General features: G+C 41.4%; 1 protein-coding gene across 1 annotated transcript in view; it reads right to left on the bottom strand.

The window, feature by feature from the left end:
• Positions 1–15064, bottom strand: part of LOC140705785 (uncharacterized) — a 106953-nt gene extending 91889 nt beyond the window's left edge. The window contains exon 1 of the transcript XR_012085301.2: positions 11627–15064. The gene's annotated coding sequence lies outside the window, so the exon portion shown is untranslated. The remainder of the gene's footprint in view (positions 1–11626) is intronic.
• Positions 15065–15513: the final 449 nt, after the last annotated feature.

Genomic DNA, 15513 nt, shown 5'->3' with positions numbered 1-15513 from the left:
TGTCTCCCACAAAGATATTTGGATTGCATATAAGATCCTGAAATAGGGTTGCCATTGTGCTAATAAAGCAGATTAATTGCTGCATTGTTTTTCTACCAATATGTTTCAGACTTGGTATCATTTATATAATAGCCATTGTGGTTAGAGTTAGGAGGTGTGCAAATAACATCCGCTTCAATGCAATCTGAATTAATTATCTTACAAATAGCAACCAATTTGCTCTGAGCTGATTTGTATTCCCCCTGTTTTAATTTGTATCTGGACATTCAAAAGTATTTGTAGATATTTGTGCGAGTCTAGATACTGGGGTAAAAACCCCTGAGAACATTAGGAAAATAAAGGGCCCTAACCTGGGATGGCAGGGTAAAAAGCAAAAAGCGTGCTGCTTATATACCGCCCCATAACACTTCAAGCACTCTCTGGGCGGTTTACAAGTTAATTATGCAGGCTACACATTGCCCTCCTCCCCCAGCAAGCTGGGTACTCATTTTACCAACCTCGGAAGGACAGAAGGCTGAGTCAACCTTGAGCCGGCTACCTGGGATTTGAACCCCAGGTCGTGAGCACAGTTTTGGCTGCAGTACAGCGGTTTAACCACTGTGCCACGAGGCTCCTAAAACTAAGTGTTCAACACAGACTCATGTTTATATGTACCATCAACCTGTTTCTGGCTTATGGCCACCCTATGAATTAATGACACCTCTCCTCTCAAAAAGCCCTACCATTAACAGCCCCGCTCAGGTCTTCCAATTTGAAGACTGTGGCCTCTTTTATTGAGTCAACCTATCTTACGTTTTCTTCTTCTTCTCTTACTGCCATCATTTTTTCCCTAGCCTTATTATCTTGTCCACTGAGTCTTCTTGTAACATGTTCAAAGTATGATAGCTTCAATTTTGTCATTTTAGCTTCTAGTGAGGGTTCAGGCTTGACTCTGAACTCTCACAGAACTGTAGAGCTGGAAGGTCCCTCAAGAATCTCTGAGTTCAACCTGCTACCAAAGCAGGAAATGCAGTAGGATGGGTAAGATCAGAACTTGGAAAAGATCCTTTCATGGACTGCAGCTCCCATAATCCCTCTGCCAGCATTCCTTCAGGTGGCTTCATTGTTTTCTATAAAACTGTTTCCAGGCAGTTCTTTGAACAGATGTAGCTGTCCGTAAACCACCTACAAGCAGGTTTTGTCACAATTGTAAATGGATGAGTCTTTGGTTTTCATATCTTTGAAATTCAACCATTACTGGCTAATGACAAGGAAAGACTTATTTTCTCTGAAATATATCTGTGAAGATTTTCAGTCATCCAGGTGAGGTTATCTGGAAGTTGAGTCATGACAAACTGGACTTCTTTCTTGTTAGGTTGAAACATTTTGCTGTTCATCCAAGTAGCTTCTTCAGTCTGAGGAGAACAAGCATGAATAGATGTCATGCCTAAAAGCCTGGTCAGGTGGGGAATATAAGAACCATGTTTGCAACGTAATTCCCCCCCCCATGAAAACACACACACACACACACACACACACACACACAAATACTTCTAACAAAACCAATGTGAGTTCATATTCATCTTTTCTTGGAAGACTCAGACATTATCAAACTCATAAATGCCACAAATATTTTGGGCTGGGAAATGTAAAAGAGGAGCATCCCAGTTAGCATTTATCTTTTGACTGTCATCCTTCTAAATAACGAGCACTATCACCACTGATAAAGAGCAGACAGGTGTGATGTTATCTGAGATGACATAGTCAGAAACATACCTGTAAATGAAATTGTCTTTTTAAGAGGAAGAAGAATATCATTCCCATGAATGAAAATTCAATATTCCCTGGGGGTTTGGAACTAACTGCAGACTGTAATAATTACTCTAATTATGTCTGTTGTGATTCTACCTTTCATTCTACATGAAACAAACATATAACAATTAGTTACACTTTCATTTAATTAATGAGATTTAGGAGAGCCAGTTATTATTTTGGTTGCATTCTCGCGCTTTTAAAATAGGCCAAAGATAAAATTGTTTGCTCTAATTCGATAATAAGCACATCACTAGCATCACACAATACCATATTTATTTGTCCCCCCCCCGAAAGATTAAAGTTCTCTGTTATGGAAGAAAACAACACAGTATAAATAACAAGTGTTTGTTGTCTTCACATTGCCTTTCTCGTACGACTTGAATGGACTTTTGGCCTGAAAGTTTTCAAGCCAAATCTTTGTCTTCCTTACCAAGACTACCAGTCTGGAGAAATGGGGCCAATGTTCAGCAGAAGTCTTGTGCATACTTAAGATTTAATACCTCACACTAAATTAAACTATATACCCAGTTAGGTTCATTACTGTCCACACTACTACTGGTCTCCAGGATTATAGACAGAAATCTTTTGCAGGCTTAACTGAATATGGTCCAGATTAAACATGGGACTTTGTATATGCAAAGCATAAGCTCCAATGTTGCATAGTGACAAATGTTCAACGGTGGGAGCTCACCCATGAGAGTCCCCATATTCCAACCCCTTAAGAGTCCATAGTCAGGTTCTTAACAAAAGTCCAGAACTCTAGGCTTTTGGTCCTTAGGCACACACCAATGTGGTTGGTCTTTGTCATTACATTGTATCATAACATATTAGCTAAAATCCTTTTGCACAACTTTACACTGTGCAGGGATGATGATATCATGGCCATATCACAATTATTTCAAGGCAATAAAAAGCTTCGTGGAGTTTTCCCCACCCAGATTTCAAGGATCCCTAGGAATCCGCTTTGTCCTAGGGCAGCCTTTGGGAGCTACTGAATGGCAGAGGGGAAAGGTTTGAAGTCAGAATATCACTGCTGCCAGTTCAGCATCAGTATTTTGTTTGTAGGATTTGATTCTGGCTGGTGTTCTTAGACGCAGTCAGGGCAAATTATTGAAAACCTCATGTAAATATGTTTAAGACTGCTTTCAAAAAAGGAGGAAAATATCAGCAAAAGGAATACTTTTGATTAGAATTCTTGTGGGTTTCTACCATGTGTGCATATCTAAAAAACAAAAAAGAAAACCCAAAACAATGTGTGACTATGACTTTGGAAGCTATGCAAGACGAGCGTTGGGTGCTCTTAAACCAGAGCAACTCACAAGGGATCCACCTTGTAAAAAAAATAATAATTCAGGCCATTATCAAAGCCTGCACTGAGATCATCAGCTAGATCATTATTTCTTAAGGAGGAAAAAAAAACTTTAATTTTGTTCAAGAAGTGATGCCTCAGAAATATACTGTATACTGTTAATGCTAATACACATTGTTAGTGTTTGCCTCAGTAATGATAGCCTTGGAGAGAGAATGGCAAGGAACTACCAATATTTCTGAGAAGAAATATGTTTTGATATTTAAGATCTAAAAATGTACCAGATGAGCCACATTTAAAATATGTTTATGCTCTCTGCTTTGTTTATTATGTTAACACTGTGGAGGCAATGAACTCAACATGATCCACTAATTTGTTAATCTGGATTTAAATCTATTTAGTCCCATTGATTCATGACCAAGGGGTGTATGAAAAGCCACTGGATACTTTCAGGGCTACCCTAGATACTTTCATCCATAGCACAACCCAGTGAAATCTTTCGTTCTGAAATAGTCATTCTTGCATACAGTCCAATTACCAGTTTCTGGAGGCTACTATAAATCTGCTTTTAAAGCGGAAATAAATATATGTGCTTTTTCCCTCAGGGAATGGCCTATTAATACTATACTTAGTTTACATTCCCACAACTTCTCAATGAGCTCAGTAGGACTTGTACAAAATGTACGGCAGTTAGTTGTGAAATTGGTGCACTCCCCAAGCCCAGATCAAACTAATTGTTCTCCCCTAGTGGTTTGCATGGGTGTCACATGGTTCTTATGTATTTTAGAATACAGAGTCCTTACAAACAAGGATGCTGGTAACAAACATACTTGCAAAACACCACTTAAGTTAAAGAACATGCAAAACAAGAAGGCACGTATGTAACTGACAATTCAATTGGTTTTAGAATGCTTTTACGGAATAAGATGATTGCAAATTACTACTCAAACAAACTTTGAATTAATTATCCATACTGTGAAAGTCTCCATGAGCAAATACTGTGAGTGTAGAGATTTTAATGTAAATTGATTTCACCAGCTTTGAAGAATTGCTTTATTATCAAAGTGTTCATGGAGTATGTATTATTCTCACACAAAAAGCCTGTACACAGTACCAATCTGAGACTATATCAATATATTTCACTTATTTGTTTCGAGCAACACAGCCTCTCAGGGCTCCCTGATTTTTTTTTTAATTCTTATTTTGAGATAGGAAATCTTTATAGGAGAACTTCCAGAGTCATAATGAAAAGTTGCAGATTTAACTGCCAGAAAGGGGAAAAGCTGCTGAGACAGACAGCAATCTCCAAATGAGCGCAGAGCCACAATGGTTAAATCTCAAAACCACAGAGAAATTGGTTGGAGGCTGTGAGCAAAGAAGTGTGGTTCCAGAGTATAATCCTAGCAATACAGTATGTTCTTTGCAAAAGGTTGCGAGGCCTTGGCCTAATAAGCATAATCTCATTACACTGCAAATAAAAGTTTCCTATTTATCTCCAGATTTCAAATGAATCTAATAAGGCTTATGATACAGTCACCCAATACCCTAATCATATTTCAGCCTATCTAAAAGCAATCAGTAATTGTGTTATAGCAGAACGTGCTGACAATACCTCTGACACAGAAAGGAGAATGAGAGCCCAGCTGTACTAATTAAATTAAATGCTAGGCTGATGGAATACATTTGCTGAAGCTTGGAGAGTATGGGTGCAGAATTAATAAGCATTACAGCTTAGAGCAGGAGATGATATCATAATGGATGCAAGGTTTTGATGTGGAGAGCCTCATTCAGATTCAATGTACCATAATGTACGGATGTGACAGCTGCTTAGAGAGGTGCAGAACCTTGAACAAAGTGCACAGGAACTTTGCTTTTTTATTTTGTCGCTTTATTTCTCATTTAGGAACAGTATATTTTTTAACAGGATGCCCGCAGCTTCAGAAACGACCAAATCAGAACAGCAAGACAGCCACTGCAATTTGTAATTTATTATAATCTTATTTATGAATGTGGATTGCTTCCCCCCCTCCACCCGATATGCCTTTGACTTTCATTTTAAAACATGCTGGTTGTGCATGGAAATATGCCATCATGGAAATACCAAGGTAAAGCACTAGCACTGCTTCCCTTTTCAGTGTTTTCCTCCCTCTCTTATTGCCAATATGAATTTTAGGATCATCATATTAATTTCACGCCTTGTAATCCCGCATACACATACCTATAACAAAGGCAAACGTAGTCAGACTTACGTCTGGGTAAACATATGAACGCTAGAGGTGCTTTCAAAAAGTCCAAACCTATATGAACAAGAGCAAAACTCAGCAAGCTCCATGGTTCTTAATGCCTAAATAAGCATGGGTAGATTACAAACTAAAACTCCAATCCAATCCATATTTTCATAGCCTTAAATCCTAGTGGGAAAACATTAATCTTGTTCCAACTGTATGTACGAAGGACTGTATTCTAAACTTTGGTCTACTGTAGGAGTGCAAACCGTCTGCTCTCCCATGATACTTTGGACTACATCTCCCACAATTCCATATTATTAGTCCCGCTGAGTGGGTTCTAAAACATTAAAGAGGTGCCCAAACTTTCCCCATGTCTACTATAATGCCTCATCTGGCACTTTGCTTCCTCCCTTTTGCTGATATGAGCACAGTTTAATTCTGAAAAAATGGCATAGAGTTTTGTTATTGGTGGTGAGATTTAACACATGGAAGCCATCCCACAACAGTTAAGTGGCTGTGCTTTGAAACAAGAAGTCCCAATGTGAATCTCTCCCATCTCATTTATCTGGGGGAAAGTCCCATAAAAAAAACAGCCAGATATATTTGAGTAAATATGCATCAGCTTTCACTGCAGGCGGCTTTGAGCAAGTCAATCACTCTTAGCTTTTCTCCTTTTTTAAAATATGGAAATAATTTACAGGAGCATTGAAAAGATTACAGCAAGACTGACAGACAGAACATCCTAAGGCTCAGAGAATATATATCATACATATTCTATATCATGCATAAAATGTACTCTATGGTGGTCCACCTGTGGTCTAAGTGGAGTGTCTGTGCATGTCATCTTGCTACTCCTAAATGAATCTTCACACACACATACTTGTGCCACAGTTAAGTATTTAATTGGATCAATGGTTGGTTAAATAGCCATATTTACTTTCCCCCTAAGCCTCCTGATGATGGACTTCTTGCCAGTGATGTGGTACAATTAAAAGCATCCCTACATTACCAGGTATCATAATTTCCAAATTCGGATCAATGCAGAATTAGAATACAGCAATCAGAAAGTTCCCAGGGTGTGTCTGGAGGACATGATTTTCTTTGTACACAGTTGGAACAGACAGAACATAATCAAAATAAATAATTTAAATGTACATGCAAAAAAAATTATAACAATATAGTTACAATAAATCATCCATGAAAGTATCCAAAACATAATTTTACTAAGTTGAATTACATTTATTTCCCAAAAGCCACATGAGTAGCTGTTAGTCTGGTGCAGTAAAAATGAGTAATAGTCCTGTGGCACCTCTAAAGGCTAAAGCATTTATTTTTAGGTACGCTTTCGTGAACTATAGGAATCAGCTAGTGTTCACTACTGTTATGCTAAGTATTCTGTTTTGTTTTGTAAGAGTGGGGATTGAATCTTTAAAATTAATAATACTTGGAAGTCACCTTTTGATGAAAAAAAATTGTAAAATAACATATCCTCAAATGCACCCCCAAATGATTGGCTCCCCTACACAATATATTACAATAGATCAGGTATAACATGGAAAAGACTGGGTGAGTGGGAGATTGAGAGAGAGAAAGAGAAAGAGAGAAAGAGACTTTCAGATTCTCATTTTCACGCACAGTATTTTAAGAAAAAACTGGGATTTTTCTCTCCCTAATTGAGTGGGAAATGACATTAAACACTCCCTATCTGGATGTTTCTCTGCTCCACTAGCAACTTTACATTCCTAGCTTCCATACTGAAATTAAAGGGCCATCAACAGGCCTCTCATTTGACCAGCTCAGCTCATGCCAACACAGCGCAATTTCTTGTTCATAAATTAGCAGCACTATCTCATGAGCCGATGCATCAAAGCATCTGTGCCAACTCAGCCAGGAAGGCCAGTCAGGATTCATTATCATGAGAATTTTGACAGGATATTAAATTTACTAATCCTGAACTTTACTGACTGACCCTTAACTCGTACACAGACAATACTGACAGTGCCTGCCTCTCTACAAAGAATATTTACTTTGTTTCCTTTGCTCTCTATACTCTTTAAATGCACAGACACATACAAACAAAGCTATCAATTTCACTACTTCTCCTAGCCTTAGCACTGGAAGAATATTGTCGTTTCCGGACTTTTTAATACCCCATATGTCTTCACTGCTTGTTAATGGCTTGTTTCTCCTTTATCACCTTTAAGTCATATATATTTTGATAGATTTGAAGGCGATCAGATTCCTCCTTTTAAGGAATCTGATCCCAAATGTTCCACCTCTTCATGCATAAAATATAGTACTACTACTTCCTGTTCCCACTTCATGCTCTCTTTACCTTGGTCTCCTTTGCTCTTCTTGCAGCCATGCTGACAGCAGCATTGCTACAATCAATAATGTTAGTGGTCTTAGGAGCTAAGAGCATGATGATCATTTTTTTAAAAAGAAAAGCAGCTTTGGGAGACAGCCGTCTACAAATTCAGAAGACTTGAGAGAGAAGCGTGCTTAACTCCTTCCCCATTAGCTGTTTTCTGCTCAAAATTACCATCACATGGAATTCCAACTATATGTTTTCCAAGGTAAACAAAAACATGCATTGTGGTATGCAGAAGCTGCTGAGGGGCAACCTTAAATTGAAAATGGTCAATGAGAAAGGATTCAGTACCACCAGCTTTTCTCTGTTGCCCCACTGCTCAAAAATATCCTTTCCTATTACAGCTATCTTCTGTTATCACCCAGCCCATCAAACCTTTTCCTCTCTTTTAAGGATACTAGGCACGGGGTGTGTGTGTGTGTGTGTGTGTGTGTGTGTGTGTGTGTGTGTGTGTGTGTGTGTGTGTGTGTGTGTGTGTGTGTGTGTGTGTGTGTGTGTGTGTGTGTGTGTGTGTGTGTGTGTGTGTGTGTGCGCGCGCGCCTTTCCACTAGCTAATCCTAAGAAGTACAGTGACCAGATGAAAAAGGGGATCGAGTTCTGTACCTCAATTTTGTGTAGAGGATGAAATTTCATCAAGTGTAGCTGGCATTAAAAGCTGCACTTCCTGAAATTCCCTCTTCCAATGTCATCTTTTTCCTTTTGCCATCCTAGTAGGAAGAGACTTTCATAACTACTGTACAGCATTTTTTTCAAATAAGTTAGACTGTGGCCATGCATGCCTTCCAAACTGCAGATAAGCAGACAGAAGAGCTTGGTGTGCTTTTCATCACCAGCATTACTATTACTTACATTTCTATCCTATATTTTGTCCAATGAATTCAAGGAAGTGTATATGGCTTTCCCAAACACACTTATCCTCAAAACAACCGTGTGAAGTAGGTCAAGATGAGAGAGTGTAATTTGTCCAACATTCTCCAGTGAACGTCATGACCAAGTGGGAATTTCAACTTGAGCCTCCCAAATCTTAGCTCAGCACTCTAATTACAATACCACAATGCCACCTCTATATCATCACCTACCCATAAATTAAACTCTCTTGTTCTATTCTTAACTGTTAGCTTTGGGTACTTCTTCACAAAGCAATGCACAAGCTTTACAGGAATGGAAGTAATCTTTTACCATGACTTACATCTGAATCAGATCCTTGGTCCTGATTTTCTTGCAAAACCCCGGCTAGCTATGTGAAGTTAGTAACATACAGAAAACAAGGCTTCAGAACAAATGCAGAAAATAAGTATCTGAACATGGGCAGAGCATCTTCCAGTGAGAATGCAACCAGGCAAATGAGCCATAATCTCCTTCAATTTAGAAACTAAGCATATCTGGCCTTGCAATTAATCGCTTCTCAAATATCCTGGTTTGTTCCACTGAATCCATTATGATAAATATGGTAGGTATCCTTCCTCCCAAATGTTTGAGTGTGACTATTTTCAAAGTGTTATGTTAAATGCTCTTCAACTCTAAACTCGGTTGTTGTTTTTTAAAGATTTTTAAGAAATATGGGTCAGGAAATGGGGTAAGAAGTTGGACAACTGCTTCTGAGGAATTTCTTCCACCTACTTCTATTACCCCTTAAACAAGGATAAGCTTTCCTTTACAAAGGGGAGATAAATCATAAGCTGTCCTCAGTCTTTCTTGCAATCCAATATAGACCCCCATATTGGCTGCACCCCTGCAGCTGCCCAATTTGGCATTGTGCAGCGTGCTGCTTTAAATAATTTAACACTGAAAGCTAGGCAGCTCTGCCACCTAACCTGAAAAAGAAGGGGGGGGGGGTTAGTCTCCTGAAAACCCAGTTCCAATTAAGTTGCTGAAAACAACAGATCCCCTCTGATACCACACAGATAAAGCTGACCATTAAATCACGATTTAACATCCCCAGGCAGCGGTGGCTGCTGACAACCTCTAAAGCTTGTAATCTCATTTAACCCCCCTCCTGTCATGAGTGGGCCCAACCCCTCTAGCATAATACAGGCCAAATTAGACTCGACATGGCAACAAGAGAAATAAAAACCTCTTTAGCTTAAAAGTCATGCCACAGTGGGTAACCCTGACCTTCAGCTTTTCCTCAGACAGCCCCTCAGTCCCATTCTCTTCTCCAGGGACCCAAAAGGCATTTCAGAGAGAGAAAGAGAGAGAGAGAGAGAGAGAAGAGAGGCAAAAAAAAGTATTATTGTTATTGTTATTATTAACTACTGCTGTTGCCCTCACGACTACCATATTACTTCTACTATTTAAGATAGCATTGCAAAGCAGTTGCTTTTTCCCTTGGGTCAGATGACACAGAATGTTGTAGACAATAGAAGAAAATTTCACCTGGGCTGCTGTTTTGTTTCTTTTCCCCAAAAGGTCTCCCCTTTAGTAATAAAAGATGAACCCTGATGGCTTTCTTCAAACTGCTTTGGCTCAATATTTCCCTCCGCCTGCCGCGCTCTCTGACTCAGAAGCCAGGGGGGGGCCTCGCCGCTGGACCTCCGCCTTCCCTCCTGCCACTCCTCTCTCCTTTAACCTTCCTTGCATTTCCAATGAGGCCCGTTTCATTCGTCGCCTGGCATCTTCAAAAGCTTCCTGGGACGGTCATTTTAGTCCTTTCCTTCCTTCTTTCTTTCTTTTCTTCTGGAGTACGGCCGCCAGGAGAAGGAAACCTGGCCGCTTCTAAGATCCCAGCAAAGCAAAATGATTTCCTCTCTCTTTCCTTCCATCCCCCCCCCTCCCCACCTCCCCGGCCTTCTCTTCACCATCTTCTCGCTCGGGGAAGACGAGGACGGGGGGGGGGGGAGGGGGAGACATGGCGCCTCAGAAGGAAACTCGGGAGCCCACGGGGAAGAATTTGCTCAAGGGAGGACACGATTTTGCCCAAGCTTTGCCAGAGCGCCCTTTATTTCTGGATCGAACTGCGGTGGGGTCTTGGGACAAAAGCGTCGCAGCTCCCTCTCTTTCCTTCTCTCCTGAGGGGAACGTATTGGGGTCACGTCAACTCCAGGGGTGCAGAGAAGCGCGCGAAAAGTCACTGGCAAAAAGGCAGGCAGAAAAGACTGGCTGGCATCTGGACAAGGAGGCGGCACTTTATTCAGCCAAGTTTGCTTCCCTGGCAAACTTCAGCCCTCTCGCTGGCCATGAAAAAGGGATCCATTCACACCTCTAATAAGCATGCCACCCGGGATTTATAATTGATCTCCCGACACAAACACACACACACATCTTCTCCAAATATGTTCTGCTGCTTATCCTAAACCTTATTGCCCAGTGAAGGGCGCGTTTCGACTCTGAACATCTCTCTTAAATAGCTCAGTGTTAGATGGCTTAGCCGGCGGCGGCAATACGCAGCAGGAGCCGCAGCATTAACAATAAATGAAGGAAGGAAGGAAGGAAGGAAGGAAGGAAGGAAGGAAGGAAGGAAGGAAGGAAGGAAGGAAGGAAGGAAGGAAGGAAGGAAGGAAAGAAAAAAGTTCGCTTCCCCCCCCCCCCCACTTCTAGCCCTATGGCTTAGAATCATTTTATCAGAGTTACTGTGGTGAACAAATAACAACGTTTATAGCCAAGAACGACACCCGAAGCTGATGGTCTTAAGTGGAGGAATAGAAAAAGGGAGCAAAAGAGGTGGAACGAGGAAGAAAGCTCGGATCCGGCGAAAACCTGGGCGCTTTGGCTTGGCCGTGGGCGCCTCGCCCGTCTCAGTTTGCGCCACTTGGTGCTGCAGGGAATCCCAAGTTCCCAGACAGACCCTCCAGCAAGGAGAAACTTTTTCAACATTTCTAGTAGGCTGAACACTTGAGAAAGCGGGGAGGAGGGGGGGCGGAAGAGCACGAAGAAACGCGAAGGAGGGGGAGAAGAGAGATCAAAAGCAAAATTCAAGCTCATTACCTGCACACATAGCTTTTCAAGACTCCAGATGCCAGACCCTCTTGGTTCTGAAGATCAACTCAAAATTTTTGAAGTACTCCTTTTAATTTTGCCCAAAAAAAAGGAGGAAGAAGAAAAAAACAGAAAAGAAAAAAAAGAGGGGGGGGGGGAACCGAAGCTTTAATGTTAGTTGGTCGACATTTTTTCCTGAACTCAGGGGGAGGAAAAATTACACCCCAGCGTAAATGTTTAGTGCAACTTCCCCTGTGCCCTAGTGTACCAAGCCCAGCCTGCCCATGCCTCTTTAGCAATGGAGTGGTTTATTTAATTTGTCAGTATAATAGAAGCAGCTGAATGAGAGACAGAGAATGCAGTGCGGTATAAAAGAAACAAAGGCTAAAAGTACCACTATTTTGATTCCCTTTTAAAAATTACTTCCAAAGTGTGGTATCCATTGTGAAGAATAATGCTGAACAAAGCACAGTGTCTTGGCAATATTCACAGAGCTCATTCACACAGCCGGTTCTGTCTGTACATTCAGAGGTAGAATACACTTATAAATGATGCATTGGAAGGACTATGGTTTCCATTGTGTTCCCAGTGTAAACAAAAAGACAGACAGAAGCTGAATGGCATATGGGCAACGAGGCTGCACTTTATTCAGCCATTCCAAAAGAATTGTGAAGGTAAAATGTAATGCTTTCCCCTCAACTTCAAAATAAGGGGAAATCAGCCGGTCTCTCTCTCTCTTTCTCTTTTTTTAAAAAAAGTTCTTTCTACAATGGCTCTAAATTTTGTACATTGAGGTGTTTCATAAAACACACATTCAAAGAAACAAGGTACAGACCTTTCCAGAAGCTGGATGAATGAATGGAAATTTCAATTGCCCAAACTCAGAAGGAAACCAGTAAGGGGAACAGTGTCTCAAGAGAAATGATTGTCAGCACAGGGTAGTGGTTGGAATTCCCAGGAATGGGCTTGTGGGAACTGCTAGGCATCAGCAAATCTTTTGCTTTATTTTACACAGTTACTCCAGTAAAACACTGAGCTTCTCAAGGTAAGACCTGGTATCACCCATACTGGATAACTGTCACCACATCAGCAGGACAGACCTTCCGTGATCATAGTCTTCAGTGTGGGATGGACTGGAGGCAAGCTCTATTGCCGTTTGTTACAGCTAAAGACAGGCTTGTTTATTCTGTTTCATGTCTGCAATGCAGTCAAGTTACATTTCTTTCATAGCCTTGCTTTAGTCTTGCACCAACAGTTGGAAATTTTCATTGACTTTCTTCTTCATCTCCAAGTCACTTCAACCCCTTCCGTACTCATTTCAAAAAGTCATTTCAAAAAGCATTTTGGAAGCAAAATAAAGTGAATATGTGTGTGCATGCATGTGGTTGCATGTTCATTCCCCCCCCTCATCTCTCTCTCTCTCTCTCTCTCTCTCTCTCTCACACACACACACACACACACACACACACACACACACACACACACAGAGAGAGAGAGAGAGAGAGAGAGAGAGAGAGAGAGAGAGAGAGAGAGAGAGAGAGAGAGATTGTAAATCTGCATTTATATGATATTTTATTCTGATTGCAAATCTTAGATTTCCTGGTTACAAAACTGGGTTAGTGGAATTGCTGAATATGCACATCATTTCAACCATCTTGCATTAGGATAAAGGTATCTATATTGTTTAAACTGGAGGGTTTTGTAGCCTCTTCCTAATGGCCCCTTTCTAATTTATTTCAGGGTATAAAATGTCCCCCTCCTACCCGGATTGCTGCCTTGTCCTGGTGAAAGGGCTTGAGTAATTCAGAGAAGCTATGGGCTATGCCGTGCAGGGACACCCAAGACAGAAAGATCATAGTGGAGAGTTCTAACTAAACACGATCTACCAGGAGCAGGAACTGGCAAGCCACTCTAGTATTTTTGTCAAGAAAGCTCCATGGACAGTAACAAAAGGCTAAAAGATATGATGCTGGAAGATGAGCCCCTCGGGTCGGAAGGCGTCCAACATGCTACTGAGGAAGAGCAGAGGACAAGTACAAGTAGCTCCAGAGCTAATGAAGTGGTTGGGCCAAAGCCGAAAAGATGCTCAGCTGCGGACGTGCCTGGAAGTGAAAGTAAAGTCCAATGCTGGAAAAAAAAAAAAAAAAAAAAAAGCACAGGAACCTGGAATGTAAGATCTATGAACCTTGGTAAGCTGGATGTGGTCAAACAGGAGATGGCAAGGCACTGTGGACATCAGTGAACTAAGATGGATGGGAATGGGAGAATTCAATTCAGATGATTATCATATCTACTATTGTGGGCAAGAATCCTGTAGAAGAAATGGAGTAGCCCTCATAGTCAACAAAAGAGCAAGAAAAGCTGTATTGGGATTGTTGTTGTTTAGTCATTTAGTTGTGTTCGACTTTTCATGACCCCATGGACCAGAGCACGCCAGGCCCTCCTGTATTCCACTGCCTCCTGGAGTTGGGTCAAATTCATGTTCGTCGCTTCGATGACACTGTCCACCCATCCTCTGTCGTCCCATTCTCTTCTTGCCTTCACACTTTCTCAACATCAGGGAAATTTTTTCCAGGGAGTCTTCTCTTCTCAAGAGATGGCCAAAGTATTGGAGCCTCAGCTTCAGGATCTGTCCTTCCAGTGAGCACTCAGGGTTGATTTCCTTTAGAATGGATAGGTTTGATCTCCTTGCAGTCCAGGGGACTCTCCAGCACCACTATTCAAAAGCATCAATTCTTCAATGGTCAGCTTTCTTTATGGTCCAGCTCTCGCTTCCATACATCACTACAGAAAAAAACATAGCTTTGACTATGCGGACTTTTGTCGGCAAGGTGATGTCTTTGCTTTTTAAGATGCTGTCTAGTTTTGTCATTGCTTTCCTCCCAAGAAGCAGGTGTCTTTTAATTTCATGGCTGCTATCACCATCTGCAGCAATCATGGAGCCCAAGAAAGTAAAATCTGTCACTGCCTCCATATCTTTCCCTTCTATTTGCCAGGAGGTGATGGGACCAGTGGCCATGATCTTAGTTTTTTTTGATGTTGAGCTTCAGACCATTTTTTGCGCTCTCCTCTTTCACCCTCATTACAAGGTTCTTTAATTCCTACTCACTTTCTGCCATCAGAGTGGTATCATCTGTATATCGGAGGTTGTTGATATTTTTTCCGGCAATCTCAATTCCGGCATGGGATTCCAGCCTTTCACATGATGTATTCTATCTTTCAGGGGCTGGGCTGGAGCAATTCCCAGGCAGATGGAAAGGTCACTTTAAGGAGGATTGTTCCTGTTAAAGTCACCCTTTCTGAAGTGTTCAGGTATGCAACTTTGCAGCCATCTGGTCACACCTTATGGCTGAAATCCCATTGGTGGAGCTGTGCTGCACAACTAGGATGATGTCACCAGCCATGCATGTATCCCAGCTGTTTTGGCACAATTAATACTTGCTAGTCTCCCCCTACTCACCTGCCCTCAGTTTGGATGATCTATAGCCCTGGTCCCCAACCTTGGGCCTCCGGATGTTCTTGGACTACAGCTCCCAGAAGCCTTCACCACCACCTCTGTTGGCCAGGATTTCTGGGAGTTGATGTCCAAGAACATCTGGAGGCCCAAGGTTGGGGACCACTGATCTATAGGAATCCCCTTCTCCATCCTGGGGAAGCCATCAGGAAAGAGAAGGAATTATTTAAAGCCTGAAAATTGCTGCCTCTGGTCCTGGCACTTGGCTTGGGGCTGGCAGCAGCAATACTGAAGTTTTTAAACCATTCTCTACCCCCTTCTGTGGCACCCAACACATAAACAAATAGACATTTATCCCTAAGATAAAAGGGATCCTTAGGAATCCCCAAGATCCGGAAGGGGACTAGGAAATTTTAAATTGTGCTGAATTGTCCTCCTTGTG

The sequence above is a fragment of the Pogona vitticeps genome, chromosome 3, assembly GCF_051106095.1.
Source record: "Pogona vitticeps strain Pit_001003342236 chromosome 3, PviZW2.1, whole genome shotgun sequence".
NCBI lineage: Eukaryota > Metazoa > Chordata > Lepidosauria > Squamata > Agamidae > Pogona > Pogona vitticeps.
The sequence above is the reverse complement of the archived record's forward strand: the minus strand, read 5'-3'. Positions and strand labels throughout refer to the sequence as shown.